The 27,523-nt window shown below is 34.1% G+C and overlaps 2 non-coding genes across 2 annotated transcripts; both read right to left on the bottom strand.

Moving 5' to 3' along the window:
- Nucleotides 1–638: 638 nt before the first annotated feature.
- TRNAT-UGU (transfer RNA threonine (anticodon UGU)) lies at nt 639–710 on the bottom strand. The gene has a single exon. It is a non-coding gene; the product is annotated as a tRNA-Thr (tRNA).
- An 11,622-nt stretch (nt 711–12,332) lies between these two features.
- TRNAT-UGU (transfer RNA threonine (anticodon UGU)) lies at nt 12,333–12,404 on the bottom strand. Its single transcript has one exon. It is a non-coding gene; the product is annotated as a tRNA-Thr (tRNA).
- Between the last annotated feature and the right edge of the window lie 15,119 nt (nt 12,405–27,523).

The raw sequence follows: 27,523 nt of genomic DNA, 5'->3' as shown, positions 1-27,523 counted from the left end.
TTGAACGTTAGTGGACCTAAATGTAATTATAAGTTCCTCGTTTTGTCGAGAAAATCACAGATCACGTTGTACTGCACCAGTTAATAACTGTGCTTCCACATATATTCATGCCTGGATTTATATCCAAGGGGTCTAAGAAGAGGTAAAGACACCTTGATATCAGGAAGTGTAGTTAGTCTGTACTTAAACTAATATAATGTGAAAGTTTATTCGTTTGTTTGTTTTGAATTTCGCGCAAAGCTACACGAGGGTTGTCTGCGCTATCCATCTTCAATTTAGTAGTGAAAGAATAGAGAGAGGGTAACAATCATCACCACCCACCGCCGACTCTTGGGTTACTTACTCTTTTACCAACGAATAGTGAGATTGACTGTCACATTATAGCGCCTTCACAGTTGAAAGGGCGAGCATGTGTGAAGTGATGAGGATTCGAACCCGCGATCCTCAGATTACGAGTCGAATGCCCTAACCACCTGACCATGCAAGGCCACATGTGAAAGAACTATTTGAATAAACCGTGGTTTGTGATCATTAGAATGAGTTTAATTGATGGTGAAAAATGAAAAGGATTCTGTGAAAAATAACACATCCATATACTTTACTTAAGAAAATCGCTTGATATACTTCTTCGTATGAGAAGCCACCAGTGAGGTTCGAACTCACGACCACTGGTTTACAAGACCAGTGCTCTACCACTGAGCTATGGCGGCTTATAATACACAACTTACGTGAAGCTTAGTTCAATCTTGTTAAAATGCTTCTTTGGAACAAATGTTTTCTTCAGTTTGGAGCGAAGTTAATCTTTTCCAAAGATATGGCTTTCCCCGTAGATATTCGATATGACTGAAAAGTTACCCTTCCGCAGGATAGCCTTTCTTACATCAAGAATAGTAAAGAACTTTGAGAAAAATCGGTCTGTTTCTCAGTTAACGTGAAAGTAAGCGATTTTATCTTTAACTCATTTTCTGTGATTATAACTTATTTTTGAACAACATGAAGACACTTCGTTTTTATCAATTGCAGAAAGGTCATTTAATGAAAGAAGTCTTATGATTTACATCACAAAAGTGTTTTGTTTTAAGAATTTTTTTTCAGATAAATATCGAAACAGATAACAGTGTTTCTTCTCCTAGCTTATCAAGTGTAATGGTAATTACCATATCTACCAAAAACCGAGGTATGCAAATTGTCGTTAAAATGACTGGAAGAATGTTATGATTGTAAATGAATCGTGAAATATTTAAACTTTCTGTTACTTTTGAGAAGTGTTATTTTCTATATCAAAATCGCAACTAGATGGTTATACGTAAATATTACAATAACTCTATCTATGCTGTATTAAAGCTGAAATGTATTTCCAAAACGTGTGCAGTCAAACATATCTTGTGGCACTAATAACGGTGTGACCCTAAGCCACAACACCATAAGAGACAACTCACTTGATGTATTGTAACAGTCACTTAAAAAAGGTTAAGAGTTGAACGTGTATATAGTATTAGTGTTTGTCGTGTGACTGTGTATCAGAACATTGCCAAAAGAACTAACTGTTTTAGTTCTCCTCTAAGGAAAATATAAAGACAAATGAATATCTAATGATATTCTTAGTAGCGTGACAATAAACCATAAAACTCTTCATGTCAGCAGATTATTTATCGAATTGCATGTATGCACCAGTTCCCTCAGGGATAGTATTTCCTCACAACTACAGAACTTCTGCTGCAAGACTGGTTACTGTTGAAACTTGAACAATTAGTTAACTGGTTTATAGTCTCACCACTGACAATTTCACAAGCTAAACATGTGTCAGAATTTTTATTTTTTACAGGGGTGTTAAAAACAGGGGTGTGCGTTGCCTTGGCAGTGTTCTGTTACATTGTGACTCTAATGAAGTACCACTAAATATACGTTTATCTGTAAACCCTTTTCATGTGGCTGTTAAAACAGAAAGAGTGAGTTGTATCTTATGGTTTTATGGTTTACAGTTACACAATTAATAGTACGACTAGATATAAGTTTGTCTGTATTTTTTTTTATATATTGGTCTACAACAAGTAATCTGGAACCTTTAAAATATTACAATGTTTCCCGGTTTTCCCAGATTTCGTCTTTCTTTTCGAAACTCGTGTGGCGAATTGTCTTTTTTTCAAATGCTGTAAATAAGCCTTGCAATTATAAAATATCAAAACAATTTCTGGGTTTTACTTGTTTGCAAAATATGCACAAATTTATCTTCGACAAGCTTGATTGGACTTTTCGAGAACAATATTGAACTGAGTTACCGTCTTCACGACTTGTACGAATCATTTGATGAACAATGAAATTTCAGGTAACTATCACAGAATAATTACATTGATGAGCTTTAATTATATACAAGTAAGATACATAGTTAGAGTGAAATGTGTATATAATACGCTATACTATAAAAGGGAGTTGGAGATTAAGACAATACTACTAACACGTACACTTACGTATCTCGTATTGATATCTTACTTGAATATTTGTTTACTAAGTCACTTATAATGCGGTTAAGGCCTTTTTGTGAATGTAGAAACTATACACGGGTTTTAGAGTTTTAGCTATAACTGATTAAAAAGTTATAATAATAAGACCTCCGGTGGTGACTTATGTTAGTTACCTTTACATCACCAGGATCAAACATTTGAACAAATGTTCTATAATTCCCATGAGAACTGTGAAGTAAAAAAGACACATAACTAATCCATTGTTCATGGTATCAATGTATATATTAATTTAAATTATTGATTTTGTTTCTAGTATTTTTCAAAATTCAAAGGAAAGAATAAGTTTTTTATTTAATACATATACTCTTCAAAAGAAGAAACCCAAAAGGGATATTTTTGTTATTTTAAAGAGAAATATATGTAATAACGTTACAAGCTCAGAGTATGTGATGTTACACGTGTTAAGGCACTGATTGTCAGAACAAAATGACAATAAAAGTTGTGCACTTTGAAAACGGAGGAAAACATCGGATTTTTCGCCAAAACGCATGCGTGTCCAATAAATTTGTTTGAGAGATCTGCATGTTCTGCAAGTGCAACATGTGCAAAATCCCCTATAAAAGTGACGGGTTCTCGGTTTCCATAGTTCAGTGTTAAGCCACCGACACGCAATACAGTTACGCCAAGACTGACTGAAGCACAACGCAAAAACGCCATTGGTCGCTTGGAAGCAGGCGAATCTCGATCAGATGTTGCCAGAGCTGTGAATGTCCACCCAAACACCATCACAAGGCTATGGAATCGTCACCAACAACATGGATCAACTCGTGACCGTCCACGATCTGGCAGACCTCGTGTGACCACGCCCGCACGAGATCGCAAAAGCCGGTTACGTCACCTTCGGGATAGGACCACCACTGCGACGTCTACTGCCTCAACCATACCAGGGCTGCGTAGGATTTTCGATCAGACCGTACGCAACCGTCTACGAGATGCAGAAATTCTACCTCGACGTCCAGTCAGAGGCGTCATCCTCACCCAGCAACATCGTCAAGCACGGCTGCGGTGGACTCGGGCACATCGGGTATGGTTTCATCGACGATGGAGGCATGTTTGGTTCAGCGATGAATCACGTTTTATGCTTCGTAGGCAGGATGGAAGGATCCGTGTTTACCGTCGCCGAGGTGAACGTTTTGCAGCAAACTGTGTGCAGGATGTTGACAGATTTGGTGGTGGCAGCGTCATGATGTGGGCTGCCATCGCCTACAATGCCAGAACAGACCTTTTGCACATTCGAGGGAATCTTACAGCTCAACGATACGTCGACGAGATTCTTAGGCCCCATGTGCAACCCATCATGGTGAACGTCAACGATGTTTTTTCAACATGACAACGCCCGTCCTCACACAGCCCGACTCACCACTGTCTTCTTGAGACACCACAACATCAACGTTCTTCCCTGACCCTCCAGATCACCAGATTTAAACCCCATCGAACATCTTTGGGACGAGTTGGACCGACGTCTGCGAGGGCGACAACCTCAACAGCAGACTCTACCTCAGCTTGCAGCAGCTTTGCAGGCTAAGTAGACAGCCATTCCACAGGATGTGATTCGTCATCTTATCGTTTCCATGGGCAGGAGATGCCAAGCAGTTATTGATGCTCACGGGGGCATACTCGTTATTAACGTTGAGTGACGTTAAACTTCACCTAGTGAGCGTGGACTTCGCCTTTGCAGACTTTGGATGTTCAGCAGTGAATGTGCAAAGTTTCACACATGTCATACAGAACTACCCGGAATAAACTTGTTAACAATTTGTCTCATATTTTGCCTTTTGCGTTTCTTTTTTTGAAGAGTATATATATGTCAAATTAATCTTTTAAGACATTTTAAATAACATATTGACAACGAATTTAACTTAAAAAGCGTACAAAAGGATACACTTCTCAAATGTTACAAAAACAAAACTTTTACACGTCACATTTACAATCTTGACATTCTTCCAGTCATTTTAACGATATGTAGTATATCAAAGGTTTTATGGCCAATTGAAATCTGTTAATTGTTATTACACTATCACTTTTGATAAGCGAGGAGAAGATACACTGTAATCTGCTTCATTTGTTTGTTGTGAATTTCGCGCAAAGCTACACAAAGGCTTCTGCTTAATTTAGCAGTGTGACACTAGAGGGAAGGCAGCTAGTTATCACTACCCACCGCCAACTCTTGGGCTACTCTTTTACCAAGAAGTAGTTGTATTGATCGTTACATTATAACGTCCCCATGGCTGAAAAGGTGAGAATATTTGGTGTGACGGGGATTTGAAGCCTGCGACCCTCAGATTGAGAGACGATGCCATAACCACCTCTTCATGTTAGGCCTTATTTCCTTCGAGATTAAACTGTAAAAAAATTTTCGAACAAAACACTTTTGGGATATAAGTCAAAATATTACTCTCATTAAAATGACCTTTCTCTAACTAATAAGAAAAATGTCTCTCTCTGTTATTTAAAAATTAGATAAATTGACAAAAAATGAATTATATATCAAAACATTTACGTTCACGTTCGCTGAAAATCACACCGATATTCCGAAAATTTTTTACCATTCTTGATTTAAGAAGGACTAAAACTTGGAAGGGTAATTTTTCAGCCTTATCGAAGAAAGACGTATCTTTAGAATGGATAAAGGCATATCTCTTGAAAAGACTAACTTCACTCCTGAGTAAAGAAACTGTATTTTCCAAACACATTTTCATTTGAATATTAAATTATGCTACACGGAAATACAGATTTATACACCTCTATAGCTCAGTGGTAGAGCACTGGTCTTATCCTTCGTTACCCGGGAGATACTGGAACATATTCCGTTTGATTACAAGTTTGGCACGTCAGGTTATATGTTCTGCTCGTTCAGTTTATTTGGGAAGTCATCGCGAAATTCATTTAATTTACATGTTTAAAGTGCGTGTACGTAGACATATACATCTTCATTATCACAGATCTTTGTTACATAACTCATTACATGTTTTTTATTCTGTGTATTCTTATGTTGGCACCTTGGTAGCCCAAGGTTATTTCTTGTGTACTTTGTTAAGATAAGTTGTTATTTCTTTATTTGTATTGTCTTTTTATTTTTGTCGCCAATGTATGTAAACTGTATTATTTGGTGAATTACCTGCTGTTCAAAATTACCTTTATTTATTTTTTTATCTAATGTATTAACTTTGTGGTATTTTCAGCATGGTAATCTGTAGCGTTATTGTTACATGCTAATTCATTAACTTGTGTTTTATTTGTTGTATTTCTGTGTATACCCCCTCGTTGAGGTGGGATAAATAAAGAGAAAAAAAAACAACAAAAAACTGGTCTCGTAAACCAGGGGTTGTAGGTTTAAACCTCACTGGAGGCTTTGTATGAAAATATAAAGTAAAGAATTTTGCGATTGTATTGCTTAAAGGAAAAAAGGAAGTGTGTGGTATTCTGTAAGCAATCACTTTAATTATTTGTCGTCAAAGGCACTTTCAATTTCTCGTGAAAGTTGGTAATAATAACGTTAAACGTGAGTTCTTTACTTTTCATTATCGTTCCACCAGATTGAAGCAACAATGGTTGTATTGTAACAATATGTAGGCGATATCACAATGCGCATTTTGTAGGGTAGATTTTAATTTATTTTACTACCAAGCAAATTATTACCTTAATATTGGGACTGTATTGTGTCGTATACTACTTACTAACGTATAGAGTTTTTGCCCTGTCAGACGCAACGCTGACAGGATCAGAGTTTTTGTTATTTTTTCTCATTGCATTATCTATTTCGGCCATGTTACATAAACATTTAAAATGTTACACAAATGTCTCGGTTATCTTTTAAAACAGACATCTTTAAGCTTTAGTTTAAAAGACACCGCTAAGTTCAGTATTGAGCATCGAATCGGCAGTCTAGGTGATGATTGTTGGTAAGTGTCGAATAACGACGATTAGCGCTTGATTATGATTTCATACATACTGCACCTAGAGTACTCATCCTTGAAGCTGATTATAGTAAGTAAAAAAAAACCGTATTAGCAGAAGATGACGATTCTAGACGAAAGTGGCACAGAGATTTTGTAGTAATATATTTATTTAGAAAAAACTTAGTTTAAGATAAAGTATGCAGAAGCGACAGCCAATCAGATTTAGGGTCCTTACAATGGAGCCATCAAGTGGAACAGCGGTATGTCTTTGGAATTACAATGCTAGAAATCAAGTTTCGATTCCCGTGGTTGGGAATAACCCTTTCTGTAGCTTTGATCTTAACTGCAATTAATAATCCGTCACATTGAAAGAGGGTCATAGAGATGTTGCGACCCAAAATATATCAGAATAAGAGGGAGGGGTATATTAACGTAGTCATCTTGTAATTTTTAGTTAACACGTTTTCTACCTTGTAGAGAGTGCAGAATACTATTTTGAGAGGAAATCTGACGAGCTGCACGTAAACTCTGCCTGGCTATACTACGATCAGTAATCTTTGATGGAAACAGGAATATTTTATGAAAATGATTTTAGAAAATGTTGTTAAGATTATTTTTTAAAATGCGTTTAATTTACTACTTTTGATAAGCACACGTGACAACCCACTGTAGCTTAGTGGCATAGCACTGGTTTTGTAAAGCACATAACTGATCAATATGCTTATAATTGTGGTTTACTATATATCCCTTATTATTAAGAGTTCACTTAATAAAAACACTCGAGTTACTGGGTGTCTTTTGTGATATTCACATTTTCCATTGATCCTTTGAGTCTGAGACAAAATAACACCTCTTTTGATTTGTAATCAGCATGTCTCCACAATTATCCAACTAATACTAGAAACGCAGAACAACTTCAGTAACGTGTTCACCACTATGTCAAGATAATCTTTTTCGGTCATTCGTTTATATTCTTTCTGATGTATATCATAAATAAAATCTAACTTATATCAGTTGAAATAGTATAATTTTCACTGTTATCAAGAGATATGCTAAATGAAAATAGCTTGGACAGATACTATATCGATATAAACGGCTCTATTTACGTTTCATTATACCATAATTATAATAACTGTTGATATGAAGTAAAGAGGGAAGTGTTAATCGCTAATTAACTTTAGAAAACAGAAAAGGTCGAGATTGCTACAAATAATTTTCAGAACAATTTCCAGTATATCTATTTTCTCTTTATATGAACGGTAGTAAAGTTCTCTCTCAGTCATAAACAGTCGATAATGCTACTTTTCAAGGAAACATGATAAGTGTAGGATGTCACAAATTCCAACTGATAAATATAGGAACCTACCGATTCAAACGGAACATATTCTGTATCTCCAGTACATTCTATTGAATGGTAGTTTTTTTTAAATAAAATACCAGTTATAAACCAAATGGGTTGTCTCGTTGCATCTTGATAAATTTTCCAAAATATTGTTTACGTGCTGGAAGCATTTGTCTTGCAAAAACAGTTAATTGAGACGTGTAACTGACAATTTTCAATGGTATAATGAATTGACAATTCAAACTGGTAAAATGCAGTTCTCTCCTCTGATGAATTAAGAATTTGCACAAGATGAAACACTGATAAACTGAAATGGTGACTCCGTGGTTGAGACACTTTTCTAATTTTTGTGCTTTCACTCCTAAGGTAAACAATAATTAAAATATTTGATTTATAATATCGTAAATAATAACGACATTTCTAAAGCAATTCGTTGGCAAATTGAATCTTAACAAAATTTGAATTAGTCTAGGATACATGGTGTGAAATTTACCATGTCACATAGGAACAGGATAGGATACATCATAAGGTTAAAACTTTGCTCAGAAACTGTTATTTACCTCTTTTTCTTAGATATGACACTAAACCCAAAAAACAATGGTGTAAACAGTTATCTATCTTGAATTCTAATAATTAATAAAACAGAACTCCCATTATTCTAATCAATTTTAGCACACTTTGGATCTTCCCTCTGAGGCCCAGAAAGTGGCTTCCTTTTAATCTATAGACCAAGATGAGGAGTTAGATGAAAAAGTTCAACATCATATCGTAGAATAGTGATGTCTTGAAAGACGTGTCATTTCGTGTTAACAAGAAGAAAAGTATTCTTTTCTTCCATGATATTGACGGTCTGCATCTTTTAAATCTCTACAGATATTCTGAGGATTTCTAATTGACACAGTGTTCTGAAAAGGACTGAATAATTTATTTTACTGTTCAATAACGTGAAGTTGAAATTATCGATTAAATAAATTTGAAAGTAAACCCTATAATTTTCCAACATAACTTTTCATTATCTCGTAAGTAACCGTGGTTATTGTGATGTAAATTCAACAAAATATCTTCTATGAATCACTTAATCCTTCCGAAATGTCAACAATACTATCCGTTTCGTAATACAATAGAGACAAAATGAAATTCTTAAACATATTGTGTAATTTCAGATGATCGTGGGCAATGGTGAAAGAATAAATAACGATGATGTTTTAACCTTTGAAATACAAATACTCATGCTTGTGTCTTCAAAGATAATTAATTACATTATCATTAAATGAAGCAACATCTGCAATTACGTCAGTGTTAACATTGAATAAAGAAAGGTACACTTTAAAAGGTGTTACGTAAGTTAGTTGTGATTTGTCATTAGTCGTGCCCTGATGTCTTCTCGAAAATGATTTAAGCCAACGTTTTGCAGAAATGACCTTTTTTTTAAAATATGCAATATTTAGTTAAGTCAGAATAGGGATTTATAACTTCAACAAATAATGTGAACAATATGTCTGATCCTAGTTATTTTTTGCAATTGAATTTTTACTTTAATTTTCGGGTTCATTTTGTGTATTATTCATGATCGCAGTTCCACTTTGGAAATTAAAAAGCTGTACATATAGATGGCCATATGTATTTGTTGAAGTTATATTGATATGCGATATTGAGAAAACCCACTTGTAGACACAAATATATATGTAAAAACGTCTCGTTTGGGTTGAGAAAATATTTTACATGGAGGAGCGAACAATGTTTCGACCTTTTTCGGTCATCGTCAGGTTCCCCAATAAAGAAAGAGGTAACTGACCGAAAGCTGACCACATGTTTGAAAGGGGTTGTGTAACTAAGTGTCGGAATGTAGAGGGCGGTGTTAGCTGTTTTAATATATAGTTTCATTTAATTTATTATATTGTTCTTAATATAGGTATAAAGGTGTTTCTTTGTAAAGCCATGTTGGACACGAAATACAAAGAACTTCATGACTTACAAAAACAAAAAATGAACCTAGACCATCAACTGGCATGCTGCATTAAACCAGAGATTTACGGACTTATACAACGAAACATAAACCAAATCAACACTAGGAATGACAGAGACTAAAAGATCTGCCACAACAAAATACTAGAAATACTAAGATTCAAACAACAGAAAAGACAACACGACAAACCGTTGACTAACCTCATAATTAACAGATCTGACCGACACTTAAACACTGGCGAGATACATCTACGTAACAAAGGACTCAACTTCGCAATAGCACCAAGGTACATTCCAACATTAGAAATCAAAACATGTTTAGAAGACCTAGCCAGGAGACTTGTGATACTTTCTACAGAAAACAAAAAGAAGAAAACAACCGAAAACAACCAACAGAAAGAAGACAACTTAGATAATTTTATTGACATCTAACAACCAAACTTTTCAGGAAAAATTAAATTTATATTTTCCAGAAACACCTAAAAACAACATATCAAACGATTTTTTCAAAAAACCATCAACCATACTGGATTATACATTCCTTGAGACTCAGCACATGAAACAAAACAAAAACTCAACATACTAAGAAACCAAATAAACACAGCCATAAAACTATGCTCACCAGATAAAATTAACGATGAATTAGACAAAATAAAACAAGACTTTATCAACATCAATAAGTTTCCTCCACAAACCGTAGAAAACATTATACGCACACAGATAGACAGAAAGCAAAATCAACCAACAAAAGTAAATATATCTCACGAATAAAAAATCACAAAACCATATACTGCTGCATTCCATATATTCCCGACATCAGCAGAAAAATAACTAACATTTGGCAAAAACTATTAACAAAATATGACATTCCAGTTAATACCAAATTTATTTCAAAACCACGCAAAAAAACTGAGGTAACAACACACCAACATTATTTATGAAATACAACGTGATAATTTCCACAACTTCTGTGTTGGAGAAATAAGTAGAAAAAATGGAAACCAGATTCAAAGAACATTAAATGTCACCTTCACACGTTTTCGAACACTGCAAGTGAAAATACACCACATAATCATAGAAAATACTAAATAAAGAAACAAACATAAACAAACGCAAAATTAAAGAAGCCTTACTTATACAAAAACTTAAACCGAAAATAAACCAATACTAAGGAACACTTTTATTCCTATATTAAAATAATATAATAAATAATATAAAATTATATATTCAAACATCTAACACCGCCCTCTACATTCCGACGCTGGGTTACACAACCCCTTTCAAACATGTGGTCAGCTTCCGGTCAGTTACCTCTTTCTTTCTTTGTGAACCTAACGATGATCGAAGAAGGTTGTTCGCTCCTCTACGTAAAATATTTTCTCAACCTAAACGAGCCGTATTTACATATATATATTGACATGCGTAAACATTATAAACAAATGTAAGACGTGTCATTAATTATATTTTACTAAGTATTTTTGATATTTCTTATATTTTTTATTCCTTTTCCTGAACCCATTGACAACAGTAAGGCCAATCACAGTTTATGTGCAACTCGCCAGATATTCTCTTAGAGTGACACTCTGTAAATTCTGCAAGGTAGAAAATGTGTTAATTGACAATTATGAGATGATTATATTAATATACCTCCCCGCTTTCTATGCTGATATTGTTTGCGTCGAAATAGTTCTATGGCCCTCTTCTACTGTGACGGATGTTTGTTTGTAGTAAAAAGCAAAGCGACATAAAGGACAAGCTTGGCACTGTCTATCACGCATATCAAAAGCCGGTTTCCAGCTTTATCCGACCAGTGACATAGCGCTGTACCAAGAGGAGTTGGGGTATCCACTGTAACGATGCAAAACTATGTATGTTTGTCACTGCTTCATACTTATTGTGAAACTAAATATTTTCTTATTAAGTATATAGGTACAAAATGTCTTTCGTCTAGAATCGTCATTTTCTTCAAACAAGTTTTCTACTCGTTATAGTCAGCTTCACGTATAGCTAATTTATCTAATCTGTATGTGTAAAATATTAATTACGCAGTTATGGCTCTAATTCGATACTTTCCAACAGTCATCACTCAGAATGCCGATCTGATGCACAAAACTAAACTTGGTGGTGTCTTTTAAACAAAAGCTTAATGATGTTTGTTGTAAGAGATAGTCTGGACGTTTGTGTAACGCTTATGTAACATGGCTGAACTCGATCATGCAGTGATGAAAAAAGCAAAAAACACTGTGATCCAGTAATTAGTTTCGTGTCTTATATAGCTGAAACTCTATACATGAAAAAAGACACGCGAAAACAATACAATTTGCAACACTAGGTTAATAATTTTATAAGTCGTAAAATAATGGTGAAACGGTGTATTTTGTGATATTTCCTAGATGTTACAAGAATACAGCCATTTTTGCTGTATTCTAAGAATATTGAATAATAAAAAACATACATTTAATCGTATTATTCCCTACTACTGTGGTTTGTGATAATTGGGATGAGTTTTATTGACGGCGAAAAATGAAAATAATTCTGTATGAAAAATAACACATCCATATCCTTTATTTAAAAAAATCGCATAATATACTTCTTCGTATGAGACACCACCAGTGAGGATCGAACTCACGACCACTGGTTTACAAGACCAGTGCTCTTCCACTGAGCTATGGCGGAGTATGAAACAGGTTTTACGTGTACTTTAGTAAGGAGATAAGTTATTCTATTCCAAATATATGCCTTTTCCCGTTATAGAGATATTCGATATGACTTAAAAGTTACCCTTCCGTTGGATAGCCTTTCTTACATCAAGAATAGTAAAGAACTTTGAGAAAAATCGGTCTGTTTCTCAGTTAACGTGAAAGTAAGTGCTTTTATCTTTAACTCATTTTCTGTGATTATAACTTATTTTTGAACAACAGAGAGACACTCCTTTCTTATCAATTACAGAAAGGTCATTTATAAAAGCAATCTCATGACTTACATCACAAAAGTGTTTTGTTTTCAGAATTTTTTTCAGATTGATGTCGAAACAGATAAGAGTGTTTCTTCTCCCAGCTTATCAAGAGTAATAGTAGTTACCATATTTACCAAAATCCGTGGTATACAAATTGTCGTTAAAATGACTGGAAGGATGTCATGATTGTACATGAGTCGTATAAAATTTAAAATATTTTGCTAATAAAACTAATAGGTTTATTGGGTCCAGTCCATGCAATATTCCAGTATGATTAAGCAGTCTTTCCAACCGTTTGTTTGTTTTCTGAATTTCGCACAAAGCTACTCGAGGGCTATCTGTGCTAGCCGTCCCTAATTTAGCAGTGTAAGACTATAGAGAAGGCAGCTAGTCATCACCACCTACCGCCAACTCTTGGGCTACTCTTTTACCAACGAATAGTGGGATTGACTGTCACTTATAACGCCCCCACGGCTGAAAGGGCAAGCATGTTTGGCGCGACGGGGATGCGAACCCGCGACCCTCTGATTACGAGTCGCACGCCTTAACACGCTTTCCAACCGATTGTTGTCGTTGCTTTCCGAAAGAGCATCGTACACAAACTAGGTATGCTGTTAATCAAAATGTTTTATTTGAAAAATGGGAATTGAGAATGTTAAAATAAGGAATCGCTAAAAGTAAAAACAGGTTTGAGACATATTGTTGACATTGTTTCGTTAAATTTCAAATCTCTTTTCCGACTTTCCTAGATATTACAGCTTTTTGAGAAGAAGGTCACTTTCTCTCTTTGACGAACAATAACACTAAGGTAATAATAGATGACTCTTTAGTTAATAATGAAGTAATTTATGTTTACGGGAGATAAAAGCATCAGCATTTCTTCATAAAGATCAAAATACCGTCGATAAATCGTTTTTCACCATTACTTACTTTTTTCTGAAATCTCACCATTGACTTGAAAAGTTAGGTTTGTTTATTTACGGACTGTATTGTTTACATTTTAGATGAACTTAATGTGTGTATGTTTTTTTTATAGCAAAGCCACATCGGGCTATCTGCTGAGCCCACCGAGGGGAATCGAACCCCTCACTTAAGCGTTGTAAATCCGTAGACTTACCGCTGTACTAGCGGGGGGCAAAATATTGTCATGAACTTAATGATTCATCTCAGGATGAATTTACATCACAACAACCACAGATACATACATGATAATGAGAAGTCCAGTTGAAAAATAGAGGAATTAGTTTTAATTTTATTGAAACGAGAAATTGAAATTTTCAGTAACGAATAGTAAAATAAATTATTCAGTACTTTTCAGCACACCATGTCAGTGACAAATCCTCAGAAAATATGTTGAGATTTAAAGACTCAGAGCTTTATACCAAGGAACAAAAAAGAAGACTTTTTTTCAGTTAACACCAAACGACTGATCAATCAAAAGTTTAATATTCTACTGCAGGAATATTGATTTTTTCATCTAATGTAACTAACTACTTATCTAGATCTATGGAGTGAAAGGAGGACATGTGGTAAACAATGATTAATGTGATGTGAGTCATGTTCTATTGACCTTTTATTAATGTCATATCTAACAAGAAATGCCATGGTCAATCCCACTATTCATTGATAAAAAAGTAGCTCAAGAATTGACGATGGGCGGTGATGACTAGCTGCCTTCCCTATCGTCTTACACTGCTAAATTAGGGACGGCTAACGCAGGTAGCTTTTGTGTGGCTTTGCACGAAATTCAAACCAAACTTTATTAGTGTCATGTCTGACAAGAAGTGGTAAGTCACAGTTTATAAGAAAAATTTTAAAATTTTACCGTGAAGTTATCTATCCTATTCCTATGTCTAGGTTTTACGATGAATTTCAAATAGTATATACCAGACTAATTACAAATATTTCTTGGATTCAATTTGTCTGTGAAATACATGAAAATTTTCTTGATTATTTATGTTCTGATAAATCAAATATTTTCATTATTGATGATGTTATGAGTGAGAGTACAGAAATTAAATAATTGTCTTCACCAGTAAGTTACCATTTCAGTCTATTAGTGTTTTATATTGTACTAATTCTTATTTCATTAGAGTAAAAAAAATGCATAAACCAATTGAAATTCTTGATACATTATGTTGTTGAAAATTGTGAGTGATACAACTCAGTTAAATTTTTTAGAAAGACAAATAAAGTATGAAGTATTTTGAAGAAGCTTATCATGATGCAATCAAATAGCGATAAAACAACCATACGGCTACTTATATTCACTTTAAAAATTAGCATTCAAGTGATTGTCTTTGAAATGCAGGTTATTTCCAGTGTGAATGGGTGACATGCTACATTCATCACATTCCCTGGAAAATTGGAATAATCAACCGTACCTCCCTGTGGAGTGTGGCTGGATTGCTAAGAGAGAACTTTACAATCGTTTATATAAAGAGGAAATAGGAAACATATATACTGAAACGTTTGCTGAAAACTTTTTGTTGCAATCTGGTCTCATGTCTATGTTCAAGGGTTAGTCAATTACAACAATTTACACTACCCTTTGCTCTTCCTATCAACAACTATTTTAATTATGGTGTAAAAAGGTACATGATATATCAAAATGGATAAGTAAATAAAAAAGTGTTTATATATATTGCATTTGCAAACTATTTTCGTTTTGCGTATCTCTTAATAATGTTGAAAATTAAAAGTGAAAACTATTTACGATATAGGTGAGAACGAATTTAAATACATGGTCGAAGAAGATGATATTGACTTAGTGGTGAACAAGTTACTTAAGTTATAGAGGCTGGTCTCGGTTTCTAATAGTAAAGCTAACAGAACTGTAAGAGGTAGTTAATTTGTCTCTAGCTTCCAGCCTTTTTATAAAATGAACTTTGCATCAGAGGGGGTATACATCAGACGACCATTATAAGCACATTGAGTAGTTATGTGCTCATTGTACAGTATCTGAGACATCATGCGTTTCTAAAAACATGACCTAAAATAGAAAGGATGAACAGAAAGTAATAAGCATTTCTTAATCTATAAGTGTGTATTTACAGTAGTATAGCCATAAGACCATTGAAGGTGGGATGAAGAGGTGAGATTGGTAGGCAATTTCATGCGTTTTCCGACTTTCAAACAGGATAAACGAAACGTGAAATGGAATTAAAATAGTTCAATTTCAATAGTATGAAGGCTAATCGATCAAGTAGAGATCCAATATATCTAGATATAAATGTCTTTGGCCCGGCATGGTCAGGTGGGTTAAGGCGTTCGACTCGTAATCTGAGGGTTGCGGGTTCAAATCTCTGTCGCACAAAAATGCTCACTCTTTCAGAAGTGCTGGCGTTATAATGTAACAGTCGATCCTACTATTCGTTAGTAAAAAAGTGGCCCAAGAGTTGGCGGTGTGTGGTGATGACTAGCTGTATTCCCTCTTGTCTTACACTGCCAAATTACGAACGGCTAGCGCAGATAGCTCTTGAGTAGCTTTCGCGAAATTCAAAAAACAAACAATAAATGTCTTTAATTTTGAAATACTAAACAAAGAAAATATTGCCAATCAGTAGCACCTACTGCTACAAGATCATTGAACAGAGGAAATATGTTAACTGTCATTTTTATTATGTACCTAAAGTAGATATCATAATAAGGAATATCACGTTTCCAACTTCGTATCTTTAATCAACAGATCGATTGACAAATAAGTCGTACAGCAATGAACACAGCAGATTGGTTAATGTAGTTCTGTTCTTTAATAAAGAAAGAAACAAAAGGTCTATCGTGTTTCTTGCAGATATAATTATTCATAACAAAGGTTCTTTCAAAAACAAATTTTAAAGAAAGTAATTTGCAACAGCTTTTTAAATTATCAGTTCAAAGAAGTTTATGATTGTGTCTATATTTTATATCACACGTAAATACAAACGTTTGTATTTGACGCACATTATCCTGTAACACAGTGGTACATCTGAGAACTTATACAGCTAAAAAGTGGGCTTCGATACCCGTAGCGGGCAGAGCTCATGTAGTCCTTTGTGATTAATAACAACAACTTCGGTCGTATGTCGGATTTCTGTGCGTAAGGCGATGTAAAATACAGTTTAAAAACTCAAATGATTCACTGCTACGTGCTTCGAGTTTATTCTGTACAAATATTTAGAATAAATGTTTTTGCAATATGAATCACAGTGTAACCTTCTTGTAAATGATGCTTAAATAATTACCTTTTTTTTTGCAAACTAGATGAATTATAGATAAATACATTTTCAGCTAACTTTGATGGAAACAGGAAGTGTTACTTTACGAAGTGATTTTATTAAATGTTATTACGATAATGTTTCGTATATTTTAATTTACTTTTAGTAATCAAACGCAATTACTGTAAGTGTTCACTATATGTCAGTTGTAGAACTAGTGGAGGTAAGTTCGAATCTCACTGGTTGCTGAGAAAGAGTAGAATGTTAACGTTCGGTGTGTGAGAAATGGGAAAGATGAGAAAGTTTTTTGTTTATATATGCAAGAGTTTCAAGTGAACAATCGTTCGACTTCAGGCAAAACTCAATTGAGAACGTAAAGACACCTATTTATATTTTGTTTTCGTTGTTTATATCATTCAAATATTTATAACGTATCAAGATAAAAATGACATCTTATGGAGCAAATTCCAGAATTTATTGCCGCCGTAGACTCTGCAGTTGTAAAAACTGCGTCCATTCTGTTTAGTAGAGGCTACATTATTACGTATATATGTTATCGTACATACAGAATTCATAAAATCCACTAATGAACTGCTCTTTTTGAAAATATCCATCTATTGGCATGTGGGTATACAAGCAGTCTCTATTCCTTACATGTGAATTTTTTTCTGAAGTTATACTGTTGAATCAATTTGGGACTTATTACAATACACATTGGATTTGATAGAACACCAAAATTAGTTTTCGATACCCACAGTGGCAGAGCACAAATAGTTCTCTGTGTAGCTATTTTTTAATAAGGGAAACAAAGAGTAGGACAGTGTGTCCAAATGTTTTCATATACTTGTGGATGGGATGTCTGTTCGTTGCAACTGGTTAAACTAAAACACATTTTCCTAAAGTATCTTTTTCACGGACATCATGATTATGGACTGGTAAGCTTCAAGTCCGTATCTTTATGATTACAAGTCTAAAGCACTTGTCTATAGGTCATGATATACTTTGAGTAAATGAAAATTATGATCTAAGACATTTTGAGCAATTCAGGACGCGATTCATATACTGAGTTACACCATGTGAATAAAAAAAAAATCGAAGTTTTACGAACTATGGTATATTTATTCTGGTATATTTGGTCAAAGCTGCATTTAAGTCTGCTATTTCCGCACAGCCAGATTTAATTTTGAGCTCATAGACTGGTGTAACAGTTAGATAGTTAACAGTGCCCTCGGTCAGTATTTGATTTACTCTAATGTGGTAAACAGTAGGATTAATCATCCCCTTACAATATACCTTCAGTTGATACGATGATCTTGTCTTAACGCTGAGGGATTCAGAATCTGCATACACTGAGCACCATTACACGTTCGTTATGAAAGATTACTAACATGTGGGTTAAAAATAACAACGTTAATTGGTGTCACTGTTCTGTAGCTCATCAGTAAGTCTAGGGGTTTATAACGCTAAAATTCGGCAACGATACCGGCAGTGAACAGAACACAGATAGCAGATTATGCAGTTTTTTGCTTATCAATGGACGAACAAAACACTGTCCTATGTAAATGTATGTGTGTGTGTGTGTACAATGTAATAAATAAGATAGGTTTATACAAATAGTTCTATTCATATGTATATTAGTTTAACTACAGACTGACTACATTTCATGATATGAAAAGTGTTTTGCTTTTTCGTAGACACCTAAAATAAAATTCCAAACATGAATTTATGTGGGAATAACGTTATGACTTGGCGCAGTACAACGTGTGCTATGATTTTCTCTTAGCCTTTGTTAACGTAAGCGGAAACCAGGTACTTATAAATACATTTATTTATATCATTGAGAGTAGCTACTCTGGTTAATATGTTATTTTTCAAAATGTCTCATATACTTTTTATTTTCAACGTGAACAGCAACTCATGCGACACGAGTAAATTAGAGACTCCATAGTTCAGACATGGCTATTTCTAATTAAGCTCTTTTGCTTAGATGTAGCGCAACCAGTCAACAGTATTTGAAAGTGAACCTTTTCTTCAACCTTCCCATTCCGCAGATCACAACTTTAACTACTGACACTAATCCACTCCAACTTTTTTAGCATGTTAAAGAATATAATTTATGACACGATTCTAAGTCACGAAGTTCCCTGTACCTGAAACTTGCAGGAACAGTCGCATAATCGATAAGCACTTTAAGATATAAACACAAGGTGAAAAAAAAATAATATAAAATCGATTTGTTGCGGTTTTAATATATAATCATAATTACAAGTTATTATCTACATTTAAGTTTTAGGACATTGTAGACGCTCAGCATATATATATATATATACACTGTACTGCCAAAAGTATTTGGACACCCGACCATCACACCCATATGCACTTGTTTAACATTTCATTCCTACACCATGGACATTAATATGGAGTTGGTCTCCCTTTGCTGCTATAACAGCCCAACTCTTCTGGGAAGGCTTTCACAATATTTTGGAACATAGCTGAGCGGATTCGCTCCTATTCAGCCACAGGAGCATTAGTGAGGACTGGCAATAATGTCGGGCGAGAAGCTCTGGCTCGCAGTCAGCGATCCAATTCATTCCAAAGGTGTTCGATGGGATTGAGGTCAGGGTTCTGTGAAGGCCAGTCAAGTTCTTCCACACCAACCTCGGCAAACCATGTCTTTATAGACCTCGCTTTGTGCACGGGGGGGTCGTCATGCTGAAACAAAAAATGGCCTTCTCTAAACTGTTGCCACAAAGTTGGAAGCACAATAGCAAAATTATTTGCTATTGGTTTGTAAGATTACTACTGGAGCGACATAACTTTTACCCACGGCATAGTGACTCGAAAAATGTCTTTGAGTTATTTTTGTTTATTCATAAATGAATACTTTTAGCCCACAGCTCCTTTCTTTCTTGATCGGTTTGAGACATAGTTATATTTCTCCACTGATGATATTACACTCCTTCCATTGATACATTAGATCATGCTCAAGGCTTCATATATTACTTTATTCTAATTCTGCTTTAAAAATATTTGAATTTAGGGAAAAGCTGGTTGAGATCCTGATTACTAATAAAATCGAATCGGGTATATGACGCCACACATTTCGTGTTACTAGCACAGAAAAATATCTCTTTAAAACGAGAAAAGGTCTCGGAGATTAATTAACCTTATTTCAGCCTAAAAGAATTTCAAGTGCCGTAGCTATTGAAGATTTCCTCTTGTTTAATTATGAAGAATACGCAAGACGCTGTATATCTCGTCTGTATTAACTGACGTGAAAAAGACAGTCAGTTATTTCACATGGTGTATACGACGCGTATAATAATTGACAATAACCGTACGCGTAAAAAAATCAAATTAGAAATGAAACTCTATGAGTATGATTTTAGTCGTGAAGTCACCAGTTTTATTTTAAAACGAGATGACAATAATACAGATTTAAACATGGTAGAAGACCTCTGCACCTAAAATAATTTTATTTTCCAAATTGAGTGTTTGACCTATGGAATGGGTTGCCTTTAAATTTTGTGTATGTAGTAAATTTGAGTGAGTTCAAAAGAAAGCTTGACAAAAATGCATGAATGATAAGTACTGGCTTTAAATGATTTTTATTACCTAATCATTTTAGTTTGACTTGGAGGATAGAACAGTTGAAATGGATCACCAGGTGTTTTGTCGTCCCTAAACATTATGTTAGGTTATGATGAGTTTACAGATAGTTTGGTTGTGAACCACCAGAGAGTAATCTAGACCACCGTGTCACCAACTTTATAATAACAATCAATTATTAAAATTCATATTTCATATAATTTACAAAAAGTACTTTTTTTATAATTATCAAGTTCTTGAGCTAACTGTCTTAATAAACAATGTAACACTGACCACTGACATAGTCGTTTGAATATGACTTAGTTGTATTTCCAGCAGGCCCAACGAGTTTTGACATTACTGAGAGGCCTTATTGGCTGATACATGCGTCATTAGTTGCTTACAGTCAAAGTGATTATACCCTTCTTCTCTTTGAAAACCTGTGGTAAAGGATCAGTAAAGAAATACTTTTAAAGAATGAATATCAGTTTTATTGATATGCATTAGATAATTCTCTAATTCACAAAAGTTCTTGCGTATTGTTTGAGAACTTTGTATACTAATCAGGGAAACTACGTCATTTGCTAACTGAATCTTTTGGTCGTATCTATACGGTCTTGGTCTGAGTCCTTGAGACCATTATCAAACACAAGTCCGATTGGTTGATTAAAATAGACACTTCACAAGAAAAAAATTTCAGGTCGTACAGCTATTGTATGTGTATGTGTGTTTTCTTATAGCAAAGCCACATTGGGCTATCTGCTGAGTCCACCGAGGGGAATCAAGCCATTGATTTTAGCGTTGTAAATCCGTAGGCTTACCGCATTACTAGCGGGTGACTACAGCTATTGCTCCTTAGTAGAATAACATGTTTTTTTTTTTTTAATATAAAGACTGTAACTTTATGGACATATCTGTTGTAACGTGTTATGGCTTTGTCTTATTTTCGTTACTACAATGAACTTTACTCACTTTTGTTTATCTTATAACATTTTTTTCACCTTTAAGATATAAAAACTAAATTTATATTATTATGTTACGCAGTAGGAAAAATACTAACTTAACAATAATAATCATATTATTTGGCCAGCAGCCTCTGAAGATAAATCTAGTTACATTGGTGAAAATTTGACATGATTTTTATGTGAACATATTTCATAAACAGATTTTATTTGAAATGACAGATACGTCTTATCTTGTATACCATATCTTTTGCTGTATTGTTCCAATGATCGAGGGCCCGGTATGACCCGATGGTTAGGGGTACTCGACTTGTAATATGAGGGTCTCGAGTTCGAAATCCCATCATGTCAAACACGTTTCCCTTTCAGTTGTAAGAGGGTTATATTGTGACGGTCAATCCAACTATTTGTTTGTGAAAGAGTAGCCCACAGTTGGTTGTGGGTGATGATGACTATTTGCCTTTCCCCTAGTCTTACACTGCTAAACTGTGTATGGCTAGCACGAAATTACAACAACACACATATAAACAAACCAATGATAGAGTGATGTAATTTTAAAGTATTTAAGATTTTTTTTCATCCTTCATGTTGTAGAGGAGTCTTAGGTATAAAGTACAAACTTTATGAATATAGTGAACATTGTATGTACGTTAAGATGTTTATTTAAATAGTTTGTTTGTGTGACCAAGTTTTGTTAATGAGCGTTTCAGTATGTTTATCATGTGTGATTTTGCATTGCTGTTGCAAAAATAAACAATAAAAATTTGGATTTATAAATTGTGAAAGAATAATCATTTGATTTAAAATAAAAGTTTTTTATGATTATGATTGTCGACTTCATTATTTACGAAAATATATTTGACGTTTTGATGAGAAATAAAGATTAAATATCCTAGTGAAACATATTTTTTTGATTTGTTATCTTATATTTAATATATAAAACTGTGTCATTATGAAGTGACTTGACTTTAGCCTATAAAATATCATTCGGTAGATATAATATAATTTACCAAAATATCTCCTGTTCTATGCCACAAAATTTTCTAATTGTAAACACTTACTTCCAATGCTATTTTATTTTGTAATTTATAATTTGTCAACAAATATTTCTCATATAAAATCGAATCCTTATAAAATAATATGACATTAATCTAAAAAATATCAACCATTAAATATAATATTATTTACCAATAAAGCGCATATCTCTGGATTACAAAATTTTTAATTTTAGATCTTTACTTTCATTCTATTTTATTTCATCAGTTTTTAAAAGGGGAACTGTTTTTTGGTTCAAAGTTCATATGTCAGTGATCTCGAAGTCGAGAACTGAAATTACACTTGTGTGTAATGAAGCTTACCAATGTAATTTTCCTACGTAAGTTACCTTACATTTCATTGTTTAACAGATGATTCGAAGAAGTCGTGATGATGGCCTTTCTGTTCAATATTGTTCTGAAAAGGTCCAATCAAGCTTTTTGAATATATACATATTTTGTGATGAAATGAAACCCTGATATGTTTAAAATGTAAGGCTTATTTCCATCATTTTAACAATGAGAAGATCCGATATGCCACACAAATCTCGAAATGAGAGATTAATTCCTGAAAAAGCAGGAATAATTTCAATATCTCAAAATTTCAGGTTAACTCGTTGTGGACCACATTATAAAAACATATACAGGTAAACTTATATGTAGTGGTACCGCTAATGGTGTGTCTGCAAGCCATAAAACCGTAAGAGACAACACAGTTTTGTGTTTTAACAGCCCCTTATAAAAGATGTTAAGATGAGCGTATATATAGTGTTATTATTAGCTGTGTGACTGAAAATCAGAACACTGCCAAGACAACTAACTAACTGTTCATGTTTCAGTCTTGCAGTAGTTCCTATAGTTGAGGAAATACTATCTTTGGAAGATCTGATGCACACATGCAATCACAGTTACAGATCTGTATATTGATATCTCCAATTATTATAAAGATGATGATGAGACAGATATCAGTTGATACTTTAATTAGGACGATCGTAGATAGAAAATGTTTGAAACCAAACATACTTCTTTTGAAATACCATATAACAGACACTGTTTTTAATTTTTCACTTTCAAAGCTAAAGAATAAAGGAATATAACTATTTTAATGACGTAACTACTGACCTTCATATATGACATACTAACTCAGTACATATGGCATGCAACTGTAAAAACAAGAAAGGAAAGAATAAACATCTGATATTCAACTTCACTTATTTATTTAATACTAATAAATACTGGTGTCCTTTGTTTTATATTTAATATAATAAAAAACTAATAATATTCTGACTTGAGTCTGAAGGATTATATTTCTCAAATTATACATAAAATAAAAAATATCATTTACTAGATTTATTATCCTGATCATTTTGGTATATTATGACCTTTAGTGTACCGTAGGTTTGGATTACTTTGTCTGTAGTGGAATTTGAAGCTCGCTGTCATAGTAGCACTAATTAGAAGTTTAGATAAATCTTGTGCATACATGAAGTTTCGAGCACACACAAGTAATTCATGCTCAAATAATGCTGCTTCAGTGTAGATAATTACCCACAGGTTATGGGACAGTGTGTTACAGCGCCATGTCCACAGATTTACCCGCTGAATCACGAGTTTCGATATCCGGGGTGTACAGAACACTAATAGCTCATTGAATTTCTATATGCTTAACTTCAAAAGAAACAAATTTCTTTTATGTTAGACAAAAATGTGATTTATAGACTGCTTGAAAACCTAGGTGTTTTATGGAAAAATAAAAGTAGTCGAAATAATGTAAACGTACTCACATGTACTTTTTTTACCTTGATAAGTAGTTTTATATGAATTCAATCACTTAGTCACAGAAATGAAAAAAGAGTTAAAAACACACAGTTTCAACAGTCTATCTTTCACTTAGTCTGCAGAAGTCTATATTTTTGAAAATTAGGCAAAATATTGACTATAATTAAACAATTTGATATTTACCAAACTCAAAAGTAGCCTTTAAATTCCAATGTTCATTACTAGCGTTTCGTTGATGTCGTTCTGAGAAACGAAAATCAAAACAGAATTTTAGAAAAAATAATCACTTGTGTTCATCCAATAGATATGATGTTCTACACTACGTGGCCAAACGTATGTGGACACCCCTTCCAATATGTGGGTACGGCTCTTTCAGCCGCACCAATTGCTAACAGCTGCATAAAATCAAGCATATAGCCGTGCAATCTCCACAGACAAACATTAGCAGTATAATGTGTCATATTGAATAGCTCAGTGAATTTCAACGTGGACTGTTGTAGAATTCCACCTTTACAACTAGTCAGTTCGTCAAATTTGTCTTTTGCTAGGTCTGCTCCGGTCAATTGTAAGTGCTGTTATTGTGAAGTCAAGACTTTTAGGAGCAACAACAGTTTAGCCACGTAGCGGTAGGCAACACTAACTCACAGAACGGGATCGCTTAGTGCTGAAACGCATTGCGCGTAAAAATCGTTTGTCCACAGTTACAACACTCATTACCGAGTTCCAAACTGCCTCTGAAAGCAACGCCAGCACAATAATTGTTCGTCTGGAGCTTCATGAAATTGGTTTCCTTGGTCAAGCAGCCGCACAAAAGCCTAAGATCACGATGCGCAATACCAAACATTGGCTGAAGTGGTGTAACGCACGCGGTCATTGGACTCTGGAGCAGTGGAAACGCGTTCTCCAGAGTGATGAATCACGTTTCACTATCTAGCAGTCTGACAGACAAATCTGGATTTGGCGGATACTAGTTGAACGCTACCTTCCTAAATGCGTAGTAACAACTGTAAAGTTTTGTGGAGAAGGAATAATAGTTTAGGGCTGTCTTTCAAGGTTTGGGCTAGGCTCTTTAGTTCTATTGCAGAGAAATCTTAATGCTACAGCATACAATGACATTCTAGAGAATTGTGTGCTTCCAACTTTGTGGCAAAAGTTTAGGGAAGGCCCTTTTTTGTGTCAGCATAATAATGCCACCGTGCACAGAGCAAGGTCCATGAAGACATGTTTTGGCGATGTTGTTGTGGAAGAACTTGACTAGCTTGCAGAGAACCTTGACCTCAATCCCATCGAACACCTTTGAGATGAATTTAAAAGTCGACTACGAGCCAAGCCATCTCGCCTGGCATCAGTGCCCGACCTTACTAATACTCTTGCGGTTGAATGGGGCGAATTTCTGCAGCTATGTTCCAAAGTCTAGTGAGAAGCCTTCCCAGAAGAATGAAGGCTATTATTGCAGCCAAGGAGGACCAACTCCATATTAATGCCCATAGCTTTTGGAATGAGATGTTCAGTGTTCACATACTTTTGGCCATATAGTGGACCTGCTCTAGGCTCTAGAAATTATTATTTACACTGCTCTGATTCAACGTTTCTGTGACAAAGGGTAAGCAAAATGTTTTTGAAGTTTAGTTCTAAGAAACTGTATTCTCATGACTAACATTACACATGGAACACGACGATTGCTCGTGAGATGGCACCAACAAAATGATACACAAATATCATTACACAAATATGTCATAGAACTGTTCAAATGAGCGTCAAGATACGTTAATATATGCTACACGAAAGTTAAACATTTTCATGATTCTTACCTACCTTTTAGGTAATCCCTCATCCAGTTTCTAAACATTACTTCGGCAAACAATTAATGACTTCACTACCCAACTTTGAAGCCCTCAGTACCATTATAGTTTATTTGTTTTTACGTTTGTACTTTTGTCGATACCTTATTATTTCTGTGTGAAATTCTAATTCCAGAGTAACCATTTCATTACTTATACAAATGTTTTTGTTTTGTTATTTTTATTTTGTCATTTGTATTTCTTTGATAGTTGAAATTTTTACTATTATAGTGGAAAGATTAATTAAGGTTAGTTCAAATGTATATTGGAAATCCATTATCATTTTGTTTTATTATATTTTGATTTGACATACGCATTCGTACAGACCTATAATTTTATATTTTTCATATTGTTAAATATATCGTATTTTATTACTAATGTAATCGCTTTTCGCCCTAAATTGATAAAAGATACACACCTGTTTCGGTTGCAGCTATTATTGAACTTAAGATCTCAAATTAATAAATAAATTATTATATATGATTATAAAACATAAAACTACTGGTAGATTTATGACATTGTATTAGATAGTGGTCAATATAAAATCATTACTAGTTTAATTTACTTACACTGAATACACTGCACAACAAAGTTTTTGCTTCTTGAACACTGTTTGGTGTTCCTTATAGATTTTTTGGCTTGTGATCACGAAAATGATACCAAAATGTGCCCATCACGAACCGTTTCATCGAAATCTTGGTTACGCCAGGACATTACTACAATGGAAAAATAATATCAGGACAACTGGAATCCGTCAATGCTTGCTGACTACTGTTGGACACTGCAACGTGATGCACCGGACATTTAATACAAAAGAAAATCAGAAGCAAAACACTTTTAATTATGTTGAACTTAATTGCGTATTAGAAACATAAACGCAATTAAATACGTTATTGCCGGTAAACAGTTAACTGTCTATTTCTCAGAGTTCCTGAGTTTGTGATAAAGCAAAACCAAAACTATATTTGTGCATACCCACCAGGTACTTGTCACAATCAGCAAAAACTTTTCAGAAAGCGAAACTTTTCAAAAAATTGTTGTGCAGTGATATCTGAAATCTGGAAATATTCTGCCATCTGTATTTTATCGTGGAGAATGGACAGTTTATTTACACAACTGTACTTTTGGAAAATTCTAGGTAGATGAATTCTATTTATCAAGTCACGGGTTGAAAATTTCATAACCAGTTTTTTTAAACAAATAAATATGTTATTTTAAATATTTAAGCTCAAGCTTACGACATTACGCTCATTACAAAGCTTCTTTATAAGATGATACAACAAGTTTTTTTATTTATATATCTTTGTTGCAAAATTTGTAACTTATACTATATTAGAAAATAATATTTTGATCAGCATTTATGTTTTTAGCTTGTACACAGGTGTATATTTCTACAAAATATAGTTCTAATTAGATTATATACACCTGTAAATTTTCAG

This window comes from Tachypleus tridentatus, chromosome 10, assembly GCF_004210375.1.
Source record: "Tachypleus tridentatus isolate NWPU-2018 chromosome 10, ASM421037v1, whole genome shotgun sequence".
Taxonomy (NCBI): domain Eukaryota; kingdom Metazoa; phylum Arthropoda; class Merostomata; order Xiphosura; family Limulidae; genus Tachypleus; species Tachypleus tridentatus.
Note: the sequence above shows the minus strand (reverse complement) of the source record. Positions and strands in the feature narration are given on the sequence as shown.